Here is an 11,886-nt window from a genome sequence, read left to right on the forward strand (position 1 = left end):
ATCAATGAGGTCTTGCACATAGTCTTTTAGTTTCATGCATCTAAGGGTAGTGTGACCTTTTACCCTATGAAATTTGCAGTACTCATTATCTTTGTACCATGCAGCTTTGGATTGGCTTGGGTCAATTTTTTGGGTAGGAGGAAATTTGATGAGGTTTTCCTTGACTAATTTCTCAAAAATGACATCCAATGGCTCACCAAGGGGTGTATAGTTTCTAGGTGTAGGTTGGAATCTAGGCTTTTATCCTGTAGCTACATTGATGGCATTAGCTTGATTGCTAGACCCTTGAAAGTTGGGTCTTGGATTGTGGTTTTGATAGCTTTGGTGATTATGCTATTGGTAATTGATAGCTTGTTGATTGTTTGGTTGATATGGTGGGTTGGACAGGTTTTGAGAAGGACCAACAATATTCACATGTCTGGTGTCAGTGACACCATCTGTTGCAACGTGCTTGTTTTTGTTCCAATACCTAGACTTGCCATTGGAATGTGATTGATTTTTATTGGCTTCCTTGTAAATCTTGACCACACCATCTTTAATGAGTCCTTGCTCAAGGATCATTCCTTTCTCTTTGATATCTTTTTAGGTCTGCAAATAGTTCATGGTCATGTGGTAAGCCAAGCTAGGATGGGCATTATCAATAAACATTTTCACCACATGGCGCTCTGGCAAGGTGCAGGATATGTGGGTGGTAAGGGTTTGCCATCTTTGTAGGTATTCAACAAGGCTTTCTCCACCTTTTTGCTTAGTGTGGACAAGGTCAACTATTGATAGCTCTATTTCAACAAGATGGGCATATTGGGCTACGAATGCCTCAGATAATTCAGCAAAGTTTTTAATTATGCCATAGGGGATTCTATAAAACCATTCAAGAGCTGGTCTAGCCAAGCTTTTGGGAAAAAGGCACAAGAGGAAGACATCATTGTATGCTATGTCCTGGTAGTGCATGTAAAATTCTTTGATATGTGTGACAGGGCCTCCTTTTCCTCTGAATTTGTCAAATTTGGGTACCTCAAAGTGTTTGGGAAATGGTGTCATGGTAATGGCTCTGTCAAATGGGTAAGGACACACATTCTCAAACTTGAATGTCTTCGGATCATTCCCTTCTTGGATGGTTTTCAGAGCTATCTTCATTTGCTCCCATTCTGAATTGATAGGTGATGGCTGGGGTGCCCCCAAGGTAGGAGTGCCTTGAGGTAGGTATGTGCTGGATGGGGCCACTGAATATGGATGGCTGTGAGGGATTTGCTGATAGGGATTGTACATTGTTTAGGCAGCTGCATGGTGGATGACAGGTTGCTGAGGGGGAGGTGGCGCATATTGCTGCATGTGCTGCAAAGCTTGCTGTTGATATGGGGTTTGAGGTTGGGAATGAGGAACATAAGCTGGCTGTGGGATAAATGGATTTCTTTGTGGAGGTAAGGTATAAGATGGTTGTGAGGCTTGGGGAAAGGATCGGGGGGCTTGTGGGGTTTGACCAATATATGTGGGTTGTGCCCCCATTTGGGATGGTATCTGCAAATAATTGGTGGTTGGCTGGATTGGTGGATTACCTCCTAGAAGTGGCATTGAAAAGCAGTTGGTAATAGGAGGTAATGGATTAGTTGGTGGTGGAGGTGGTGGGAATTGAAAGTTTGGGAATGGAATTGATGGGGTTTGATAGCTTTGTGGTTGGATTTGGAAGCTTGGTAGAGTGGTGGCAAGGGCTGGGGTCACTTGGGAGCTTGGTAGAAAATTGGTAGTAGCTTGTGGGATTTGATAGCTTTGTGGAGTGAGGGTAGTAGCTTGTAGATTTGTGGCTAATGGTATTGAGCTCCCAAGACCTAATGGAAATGATGGGATTGTGCTTTGGGCTGCGGTGAACAAGCTGGGGGTAATGAAAGGTTGATTACTTGGCCCCATGGGTGGCATCTCTATTGTATATTGCTGAGGTTGGCCAAAGATGCTAGCACTGATTTGGGAGATGGGTGGATTTGGAAGGCTAGGTTGGGGAGCAGAAGCAATAATAGTGAAGGGGGTGAACGGTGAGTTGTTTTGGGTAAAGGGGGTTTGGAGCAGAGAGGTATGAACCAAGGATGGAGTGGTGGTGGCTAGGTTGGCTTGTGGCATGGAGATTTCAACTTGGGTGGATGATGGTATGTTTGGGTCTGTTGGATCATATGGATTGGCTGGAGGTTCTTCTTTTGGCATATATTGAGGATAATTTGGATCATAAGGGCCTATGAGTGGTGGCAGCTTCCCAAATAATGGGTGAGATGGATCTGATAATGGAGGGGGTCTTCCAAAGTCAAAGGTTCCTACATTTTCCCTTCGAAAATTAGCCATGATTGTCTCTTTATTCTTGTCTATAATGGCATTTACCAATACTGCATTTCCTGGTTGGTTCATGAAAGCTTCAATGTCAGTAGGTGATGGCATAGCTTTCTCTGGGCTGAAGGATGACTGAGTGCTCAAGGGGGGTGAGGCTGTTCAATCCAAATGATAGGGCTCCATTGTTTCTTTCTTCTTGGCTAAGCGAGTGATGGGTTGCATGAAAAATGCTCCTAGGGATGGGATGCAACAAATGCTGGTGGATGCAAAAAAGGGGGGAAGGCTTTTCTATGCAAATGATTTCCTAGGTTGAGGCAAAGCTATATGAAAAAACCTAAGGAGGATTGAGTTTGGGATTCTAACTTCAAAGATATGTTGCCAAAGCACAAAAGGTCTTCTTTCCTATGTGCAAGCTTGGTGGTGATTGTGTCAACTTAAGGATAGACTGATGATCCTTTAGGAAGAACACGAGATTGACCACTTGTGGATCTCAACCTTTAGCTCAAGGTGATGAGGGATAACAAGTGAAAAAGCTGGATTACCCTAGACAAAGCTCTGTCAAAGGGATAACCTTGGTGAGATTGGTGGATTTTGAAAGATTTTAGGAATGGCAAACTTTTGGCAAGGTGACAATAATTTTGAAAGCTTAGATGTGCAGATTTTGGATTGCTAGCTAGATGATTTGATTCTAAATGAGATGGATGAGCTAATAATGCTTAAGGGGATAACCTAAGATGGCTGGCTTTTCTATAAAGATGACTCTAAAGTGAAGCTTATCCAAGAAGATGTGGAGAAACAAGGGTGTCTAATCATAGAAATCATGCCTAGTTGGTAAGGCATAAGTAGGATTAACTCCTGGATGTTGGCTAAATTTGATGTTGCGCTCTAACTAGGCCTCTTGAAGTGATTTTTTAGTAGCTTTGTCCTCTGCTTTGTGGAGTTTGGCAATTCGTGGGCTTGGTGTTATTTCTTTTCTCTTGGCTGAAAGTTCTTGGTATGCTAGAGATGGTTTGAGTTTAACTTTGTGGAACTTCTGTTTGGGTTTGGGTTGCTCTGACATCAATTCCTGAATCTTCTTGGCTTTGAGAGATCTTGGTTTTTTTTTTTCAACTCGTTCAACTTCTAGAATAGGCAGTGACTACGCTAAGTATGCACTAAGCTAGGATTGACCAAGTTTGGCAAACATTCATTCAACAAATAAAAGATCAAGCAATAGATAGAAACAACTAGATAGAAGTTTTTGATTCTCAGAAAGTGATACTTGCACCAAGGAGTGTGTATGTTCTACAAATGTTTTGATTAGTCACCTCAAACACATTAACATCCTAGATGGTTGTCTATAAGGCTGACAGTTGGTTTAGCTAAGGAGTCCTCGATATACCCAAGGTACGTGAGGCCCAAATCCGTAGATGAGACCAAAAAGATGTCACACAGCCGAGAGGAGCAGTAACCCACTTCTCCTCTTTCACTTCTCAAGGGTATAAAGTTCCTTGAGGCTTAGCCCGAGTGACAAAATCTTGATCCCAAGAGAGGTGTCTTTCGATTCGCCTCTCGATTCTTATACTCTGCCAGAACATTGGAGTTGAGGTCATCCAAGGGGTGATGAAATCCCTAAGTAGGCCTCCTAAAAAGAAACAAGATTTTGGATCCTAATCTTATGCACGCAAGATGGCTTCGAAAGACGACAAGGGGAGAGAAGACTTGGATGACCTTGGGCTAAAAAACACGCTTGTTCTTTTACCAACTAACTCTTATGTGTGTTTGATCTAGACTTTGCAAGCACTCATGTTTTAAGAGACAATGTTCAATTCCAACTTGAAGCATTAACAAAAGTAAAATCGATCGAAGAATGAATACAAGAAGAAGAGTTAGGGTCAACAAAAAAGTAAACCTGCACGCCCGGAGGCCCTCCACATCAAGTATTAATTGATTTTCTTTAAGGCATTCAAGATTGAGTGTGAGTTTGTTTTAAGCCCAAAATAAAAGTGTGTGAGATTCGATTTCAAGCACGCGCCCGGAGGCTCTCCACGTCAGTTGTTGTTCAATTTTAGTGCCCAAACTTGAAGTGTGATCGATTTAATCTAGAGTTTTGATCATTTAAGAATTTTGATAAAGTTAAAGCAAACATTCAAAGACCAAGTGAGTGAGTTAGATTGTGGAACATTTAACACCTTTTTCAAGTAGACCCATCCCCATAAATGGCGCTGAGATTGCAACCAATGGTTAATATTTGATGGGTGATTAGAAAAGATGTGAGTCCAAGGAACTAATCAAATTGATTTTTGCAAATTTGTATTTTAACTTAATAAAGTTTCTTAAATGTCCAAAAATCAAACTTTACCTAGATTGCATGTGGAAAAGAGATTTGTTTTGTTCAATTTTTAGAAGCTCCAAATGAAGTGTTTGATATTGCAATGGTTAATTGATCCTTGGCATTCAAGATTGGATTTGTTGTTTTAAGCATGCATTCAAGGAAAATTTGATTTTAATCCATGGCATTCAAGAGTGATTTTAGCAACATGCATTCAAAGACAAGTGGTTAAACATTCAAGTTTTTTCCTTTGAGCATTCAAGATTGGGATTTTGTGTGTTGTTTTAAGAACTTTGAAGTGCTTTGTTTTAACCTTAGATCATTCAAGATTGTTTTGGACTCAAAAGTGAAAATTACTCTTTGGACTTTGGTTTTCCTTCAAGATTTTATGTTATAGTTTGCATATTTTAAGCCCCAAAAATGATAGTCCTAGATTGTTTTGATGCATGAAAAACCTAAGAAACATTCAAGATTTTACAACAAGACATTTGTTTGGAACAAATAACAAAGCTTTTTAGGACAATTTTGGCAACCATTTAGGACTCTTAAATTTCATGAGATTTTTTAAAAGAACTTTAAAATATTTGCAAATGAGGTTCATTTTATCCTTGATTGATGCTTTGAATTTGATTTAGATTTTAGTGTGCACTTAGTGTTTTGATTTTGAACCTTTTGAAATAGAAACTTGAAGTTCTTTTTAAATTCCCAAAAATGAAGTGTTCCTAACTTTGCATGAATGCATCTAAAACCTTGATGTTGCAAGGATGCAAATGATTGGATTGGTTTAGTTTCACTTGTTAAAAGATTTTTTTTTTTGGCAAATTTTTAGTTTTTAATGGATTTAAGTATGATTTGGGGGTTCATTTTAAGCACTAAAAAGAAGTGTGTATGATTTTTCTTCCTTAAAAAAAATGGCCAAGATCTCCCACAAGAAGAAGAAGAAGAAGTAGATGGAATAAGAAGAATATAGACAAGAAAAGGAAGAAGAATTCCAAGTTCTTTGTCCACCTATAAGCTTGAAAAATTTGCAAACACTATGAGATATACTATGAGTTCCTTTGTCTTCTTCATGCTCATGTGGACCTACAAAACCAATTTATACAATCCTACCAATCACAAAAAAAAGCAAAATTAGCCAAAATTAGCAAATGACATACAAAACTTGACTAAAAAAGCTAATGAAGATGGCCCATGCGGGGTCCCACCGGGCGTGCCAAAATGTATATGAGCAATGTTAGTATGCTAATAGAAACCAAATTTAAATAAAGCTTCTACAAACTAAACAAAATTCATAAACTTCAAGATAGACTAAGATGAGCTCTCAATTGAGAATATGAGCCATTAATGGACTCTCTCAATAAGAAGCTCTCTTGTTGAGTAGCTTTATCTAAATAGATAGGATGTATGCTCAATATGCTTCCAAAAGCTTCAATGGATGATTGTGGATTTTTGGTGTGGATAGATGGCTTTAGTATGGATTTGGCTCTCAAAATAGCATTATAACTTTACTTCATGGATTGTGTTATTTTGCAAAGGGGAAGGATCCAATTTATAGGCAAGAGGCTTGAGGGATTGAGGGCTAAGATGCAAGGATGGGAAAAAACTCATGGAGGGCTCAGATTGCATGAGAGGAGAGCACATGGATTGTGCTTCCTTATAGCCAATCAAAGAGTGACACATGTCACATGGTGAGAGGATGGAGAAAAGGGGAAGGATGAGTCAAAAAAGGAGGCTCAAGAGATAAAATCTTCATAAAGACCCTCATAATAACTTATAAGAGCAATAAAAGAGCTTGGAAGAGTCATTTATGGCCTAGTGGACTTCATAAAGTTTTATGGTTGAGATATTTTGAGGGAGATGAGAGCAATTTTGACTTGGGATTGATTAGGAGGGTTTTAAGCTTGCTTAGGCTTGTGCAAATGATTAGAGGATGGATTAGGATGGTTTAGGATTAGCTTAGGGATAGGCAAGTGGATGGCATTTAATGAGGGTGGGTGAAGGAGGAGATATTTGTTAACTTTGGCTTGGGTTAGTAAGTTTTAACCCATGTTTAGGGAATGTGACAAGGTTAGGAGGGGATTAGGATTAGGTTTAAAGACATCTTCTAGAAGAGTCTAGACTTTGGATGAGGATAAAGACTTTCTAGAATAGTCTAGAATTTCCTAGGATGAGGATGAAGACTTTCTAGAAGAGTCTAGAACTTCTTAGGATGAGGATAAATTAGATTTTTAAGAAATAAATAAAGTTTTATTTATTTCAAGGGTTTGGGTTGAGGAGATATTTATTAAAACTTTTTTAATAAACATGAGGATTAATATTTAATCTTAATTAAATATTTTGAGTTGGGATTAGGGGTAGGAAATGATGGGATTAGCCTTTAATCAAAATTAAAGAAGGATTAGAAGATTTTGGAAGAGGTTAGTGGTCTTAAGGAAATTGGCCAAGTTTTGGGCAAAAAATAAATTTTTTATTTATTTTGGGTTTTTTGGTCAATTTATTAATTAAATAATTAATAAATAAGGAAATAATGTTTAAATAAGATTTAAACATTTTTGGGAGGGATTCCTTAATTAAATATTTTTAATTAAGATAAAGGGATTTAATGGCATAAAAATAAATAAATAAATTAAATAATTAATTAATTAATAAATGATGATGTCATCAAATTTTTTTCAGAAAATAAAAATACTTTATTTTCTAAAGGTTTTTAGGTGTCTACACTTAGTTCATTCACCTTAATGATGAAATCCTGTGTTGAATCATATGTCTTAGGATCTAAGGAGACAAGTTTATCTTAAATTTTGAAAACATCTTCTTCAGACACTTTACCATATAGGCTTTCGAGGATATCCCAAGCTTCCTTGGATGTAGAACACTTCTTAATTTGATACATGATCTTATCAACCCCCAAACATATATCACCTAAGGCTTTCCTATCCATTGCTACCCAAGATGAAACATCACTTGTTGATAATTTATCACTTGCTGGTTTAGGAAGAGTACCATCTATATGTTGTGAAACTCCATTATGCATTAAGTGATACCACATTTTAATGAACCATGTAGCATAGTTATGAGGAGTTAATTTAGGAGATTTAAAATTTCCCATAATGCAGAAAATGAAAGAAAATTGCAAAAAAAAGGAACACAACACAAAGAACACCCCCCCTTTTCACTAAATCAAGAAACCCCCCCAAAAGAGATGCTTTTGGCACTTTATTAGTAGTGTGATTACAATGGGCCACTTGCTAATTATGGCCTTTGTGGACTTCTAATTTTTTTTGTTACAACCTCTATATGGATTACAAATTCAAAACTTTATAATGTGCTACAATTATGAAGCAATACAAAGCAAAGAAAGGCCCTATTGTTGAAAGTGACACTTTTGTCCATACAAACCTAAAATTTGACCAAGGATTTGGAAAGTAGACAAGAAATAATGCACTTTCAAAAAATAATGGAACATATTTTCGACTCCAGATGTGCCTGTATGAAGCGTTTGAAGTTGCAAAATCTAGGATTATGCAGGTATAATCACCAAAAAATAAAAATTCTAAAAAATTCATGCACAAAAACTAGAAAAAAGCTACACCACTAAAAAGGTTAGGAAATTCTACCCAATTTCAAAAAAAATTGCACCTTATTTGGAGTTCGAATGTCCAAGTTATGGCCTCCCAAAGTCAGACTGCAAAATCCAAAATCAATATGGAGAGGGGTTGCATCAGCAAAAGTCAAGGTTAAATTTGACAATCATACAACCATTGTAGTAGTTCAAATTTGGCTAGGAATGATGGTCAGAAAGTCGTTAACTTTAGGCTTGGGAAGTGATGATGTCAGCAAAAAATTGTGCCCCCTACTAACGTGGCAGTATAGATTTTTGGAAACATGGAGGCTAAGGTTGCATTGTATGGTTTGCTTACATGTCACCTTATGATTTGGGTTGGGTGCAATAATTTCCATGTGGACGAGGTTTGAAGCAATAATGTTGCTCTGCATGGCGGCTAGGTACAGGCAGGCGAGAGGATTGTGAACGTCGAGTAATCAACTTCCTGTCACCAGCAAACAAGTTTGCGACAACTAGAATCTTAATTAACTATTGCTAATACACAAAAACCTTCTTGAGAGACAACTGCTAGCTAGAGTAGTGATTTTCGCTAGTGTGGGAATATATGTGAGGAATCTTCAACTCGCGATCGTCATTAAACACTTTGCGTGTCAAGTTTTTGAATGTGATTGTTGCAAGTTTTTCACATCGTCATGTTTTAATTTGAAGGTTATTGGTTTTATATTTGATTTATCCCACATGCATGGGGTCAAAGTTCCTTGTGCTATTTAAAAACACCAAAGCACAATAGGAAATGCAAAGGTGCCAGTGGATTGGTGTGGACCACCGAGTCTATGGCTGCCTGGATTTGATGAACAATCTAGTCCGGTGGTAATGGTTGGCAAAAAAAATTGTAGTATAGCCATGCATAGATTTGGAATAAATGCCCATAGAGTAAAGTGAGGAATATACCTATGATTAAATAAATACAAAATATTTTGAAAATGTAGAGCCGAGATTTGACAACCCGATTCTGCAAAAAAAAATTCTTCAACTATGCAACTAATAAATCCAAAAATACTAGTTCAGAAAATAAAATGCAGAGAAGAAATAAAATACAAATATGAACAATTAAACAATCAAATCAATTAAATGATCATACCCAAACTGCAAATTGGGGTCTCTGGGTTTCGATTTGCAAAAAAAAATTGCCTCACGATCAACTTTCACCCAGCATAGGAAAATTTATAGTCGATCTTCACCGAATCGACATTCTGGATGCAATGGTGAGGTCAGATCTGGCTCTAGACACTCCCAATCTCTATGAATTCTTTAGATTTCGGTCGAGGTGCTAAAGCATGAATGGTCTAAAATGGCTATGTGTAGAGAATCTCCTCGAGCTCTGATACCATGTAAGAATTTGGCTTAGGCTAGAATTCACCCAAGACCAAGGAACTCAAACAAAAGTACAATAGTAGACCAAAGAGAGAGAATTATTAGAATGATGATATATTCATTCAATATGCCATATATGCCATATCAAAGTACACTAGAAGTGCCTATATATAAGGGCCTCTAGAGAGCTTCTAGAATGCATAGAAGTCAGCAACATGATAAGTCATACAACCAGGCACATGTCCACCAGATATGGGTTATCCTCCATTAAGAATAGAAATAAGTGCGATGATGTGAGGATAAGCCTACAATGGTGTAGCATGCAAATTAGTGGTGTAGACAATATGTGCTAAATTAGGAGTGCAAATAACTATGTTGTCAACATGAAAACTCAGTGAATAATGCAAACTCTAGTGTTGTAGACACCATGTGCTCAATTAGAGTTGCGTACTTCATGAGAGCACACAAACTCCTAACTTTCTTAGCTAAATAAAATAATAAAATAATGCAATATAATAAAATAATGCATTAACCTAAGTAAACTTAAGTAAAGTGTAAATAATAAATACTTATTTACACTAATAGGATAGAACCATGGAGATCACAGTCAGTGAGGTGGAGGGATGTTAGAGATGTAAGGTTTGAGATCTAGGTGGGGAATGGCTGCTGAGTGAAGTTGCTATAAGAAATGTTGAGGTGGAAGAGGGAGGTGAGGTTTGCAAGAGGAGGGAGAAGTGCACCTAACAACCTTCTAGGCATGGAAAGTGACATGAGATTTGGGAGGGATGCAATATTCTCTACCACATCACTTATCAAACTTAGATTGCTCAGTCCAAGGTGTTGTAGCCCTCACAGATTCTACATCCATGAGCTTGACTGCCTCATCTCGAGATGAATATTGTAGGAGATGTCCAGAAATGTCAAGCTAGACATGTTGCTGATATCACTTGGAATTGAGCCAATGAGCCCATAATAAGAGAAGCTCAAATTTGTCAATCTAGTGAGGGTTATGGGGAGGTGTGTTGGGAATGGAAGAGGGGACAAGTCAACATAAGTGAGGTTGAGGGACTCCAAATGCTATAGTTGGAATAGATCAGGGAATATCTATTTGCTTGAATTCCTCACTACTGCTGACAAATGATAAGAGGAAGCATAAGAAAGATGGGTGTTAAGATCTAGATGAACCACATGGTGGATGAGGGAATGGTAGGTGACTCCCATCCAAGAGTAGCAGTATGACCCCTTCCACAAAGCCAGTTGGTCATATGGATCGAGCAATTGTTGCTTGATCTACTTGAGAGCAGACAACTCTTGAGGAGGGCATTCCCACAAAGAGGAGGAGGAGGAGGAGGAAGGAGAGGCGAGCATTAAGAAGAAGAGGAGAATGATCAAAACTACTGATTTCACCATGTTGGGAGAGAGAGAGAGGGTGGGGATATTAATGGTTTGCATTGAAATGGGTGAGAATAGAAGAGGTATTTATAACATCTTACATAGTACTTTCTAGTCTAAAATGTCTGAGTTTGAAAAAAAAGCAGTGTTCACCTTGGTAACTTTTTATGTCTCCAAGCCTTGGAAACTTCATCCTTATAATATTCTCCTTCTGTACATGTCAAAAATTGATCGGTATAATATTCAAAGTCTTAGGTTGGAAATAGAGTGTTCACTGATAACACTCAAAGTCTTTTTGATGTGAACCATTATAAATTTATGTGTTCACCTTGGTAACTTTTTATGTCTTCAGCCCTTGGAAACTTCACCCTTTGTAATGTCCCCATTTTAGCAGTTGACCAAGTGTGTGTGCATTAGCCTTGTTCTACATGGTCCCGAGGGCTAACGAAGGGTTTAATGGGATCTTGGAATGTTTTGGCGTAGTCATTTCCAGTTTGGGCCAAAACGAAGGTTATTTACTCAGTTTCAGGCATACTTACTATTTTTAGTAAGTCGGCAGGACACAGTGCAGGTCAATTTTGGTGATTGGATTCGATACTCCCCGGTGAGAGCTTTTTGATGAGCTATCACTCGCATTATTCGCAGTCTGATTGCTAATACATTTTAATGCCTAAAGTTTTATTAAAGTAACGTCTAATTTAATTGTAAAATATTAAAGTGTTACTTTAATATTTATTTTATGGTGATGTGTACCCAAGGGAGACATACGGGGTATTTTAATATATGTTTTATATATTACACATCTTTTATCCCACATTGCCCATATGAGTTGAGCGGACCCTTGGAAATAGAATAAAAGGAAGCATTTGTGGCTTCATTAGGCAGGTTGAATATGAGAAGAAATTGGTGTGTGAGTTGCAACTTCGTTCTTGGC

The 11,886-nt window shown here is 37.8% G+C and overlaps 1 pseudogene; it reads right to left on the reverse strand.

The window, feature by feature from the left end:
• Positions 1-10,133: 10,133 nt before the first annotated feature.
• Positions 10,134-10,970, reverse strand: LOC149565058 (receptor-like protein EIX1; annotated as a pseudogene).
• Positions 10,971-11,886: the final 916 nt, after the last annotated feature.

This window comes from Cupressus sempervirens, chromosome 3, assembly GCF_028749045.1.
Source record: "Cupressus sempervirens isolate cs-2001-9-10 chromosome 3, ASM2874904v1, whole genome shotgun sequence".
Lineage (NCBI taxonomy): Eukaryota > Viridiplantae > Streptophyta > Pinopsida > Cupressales > Cupressaceae > Cupressus > Cupressus sempervirens.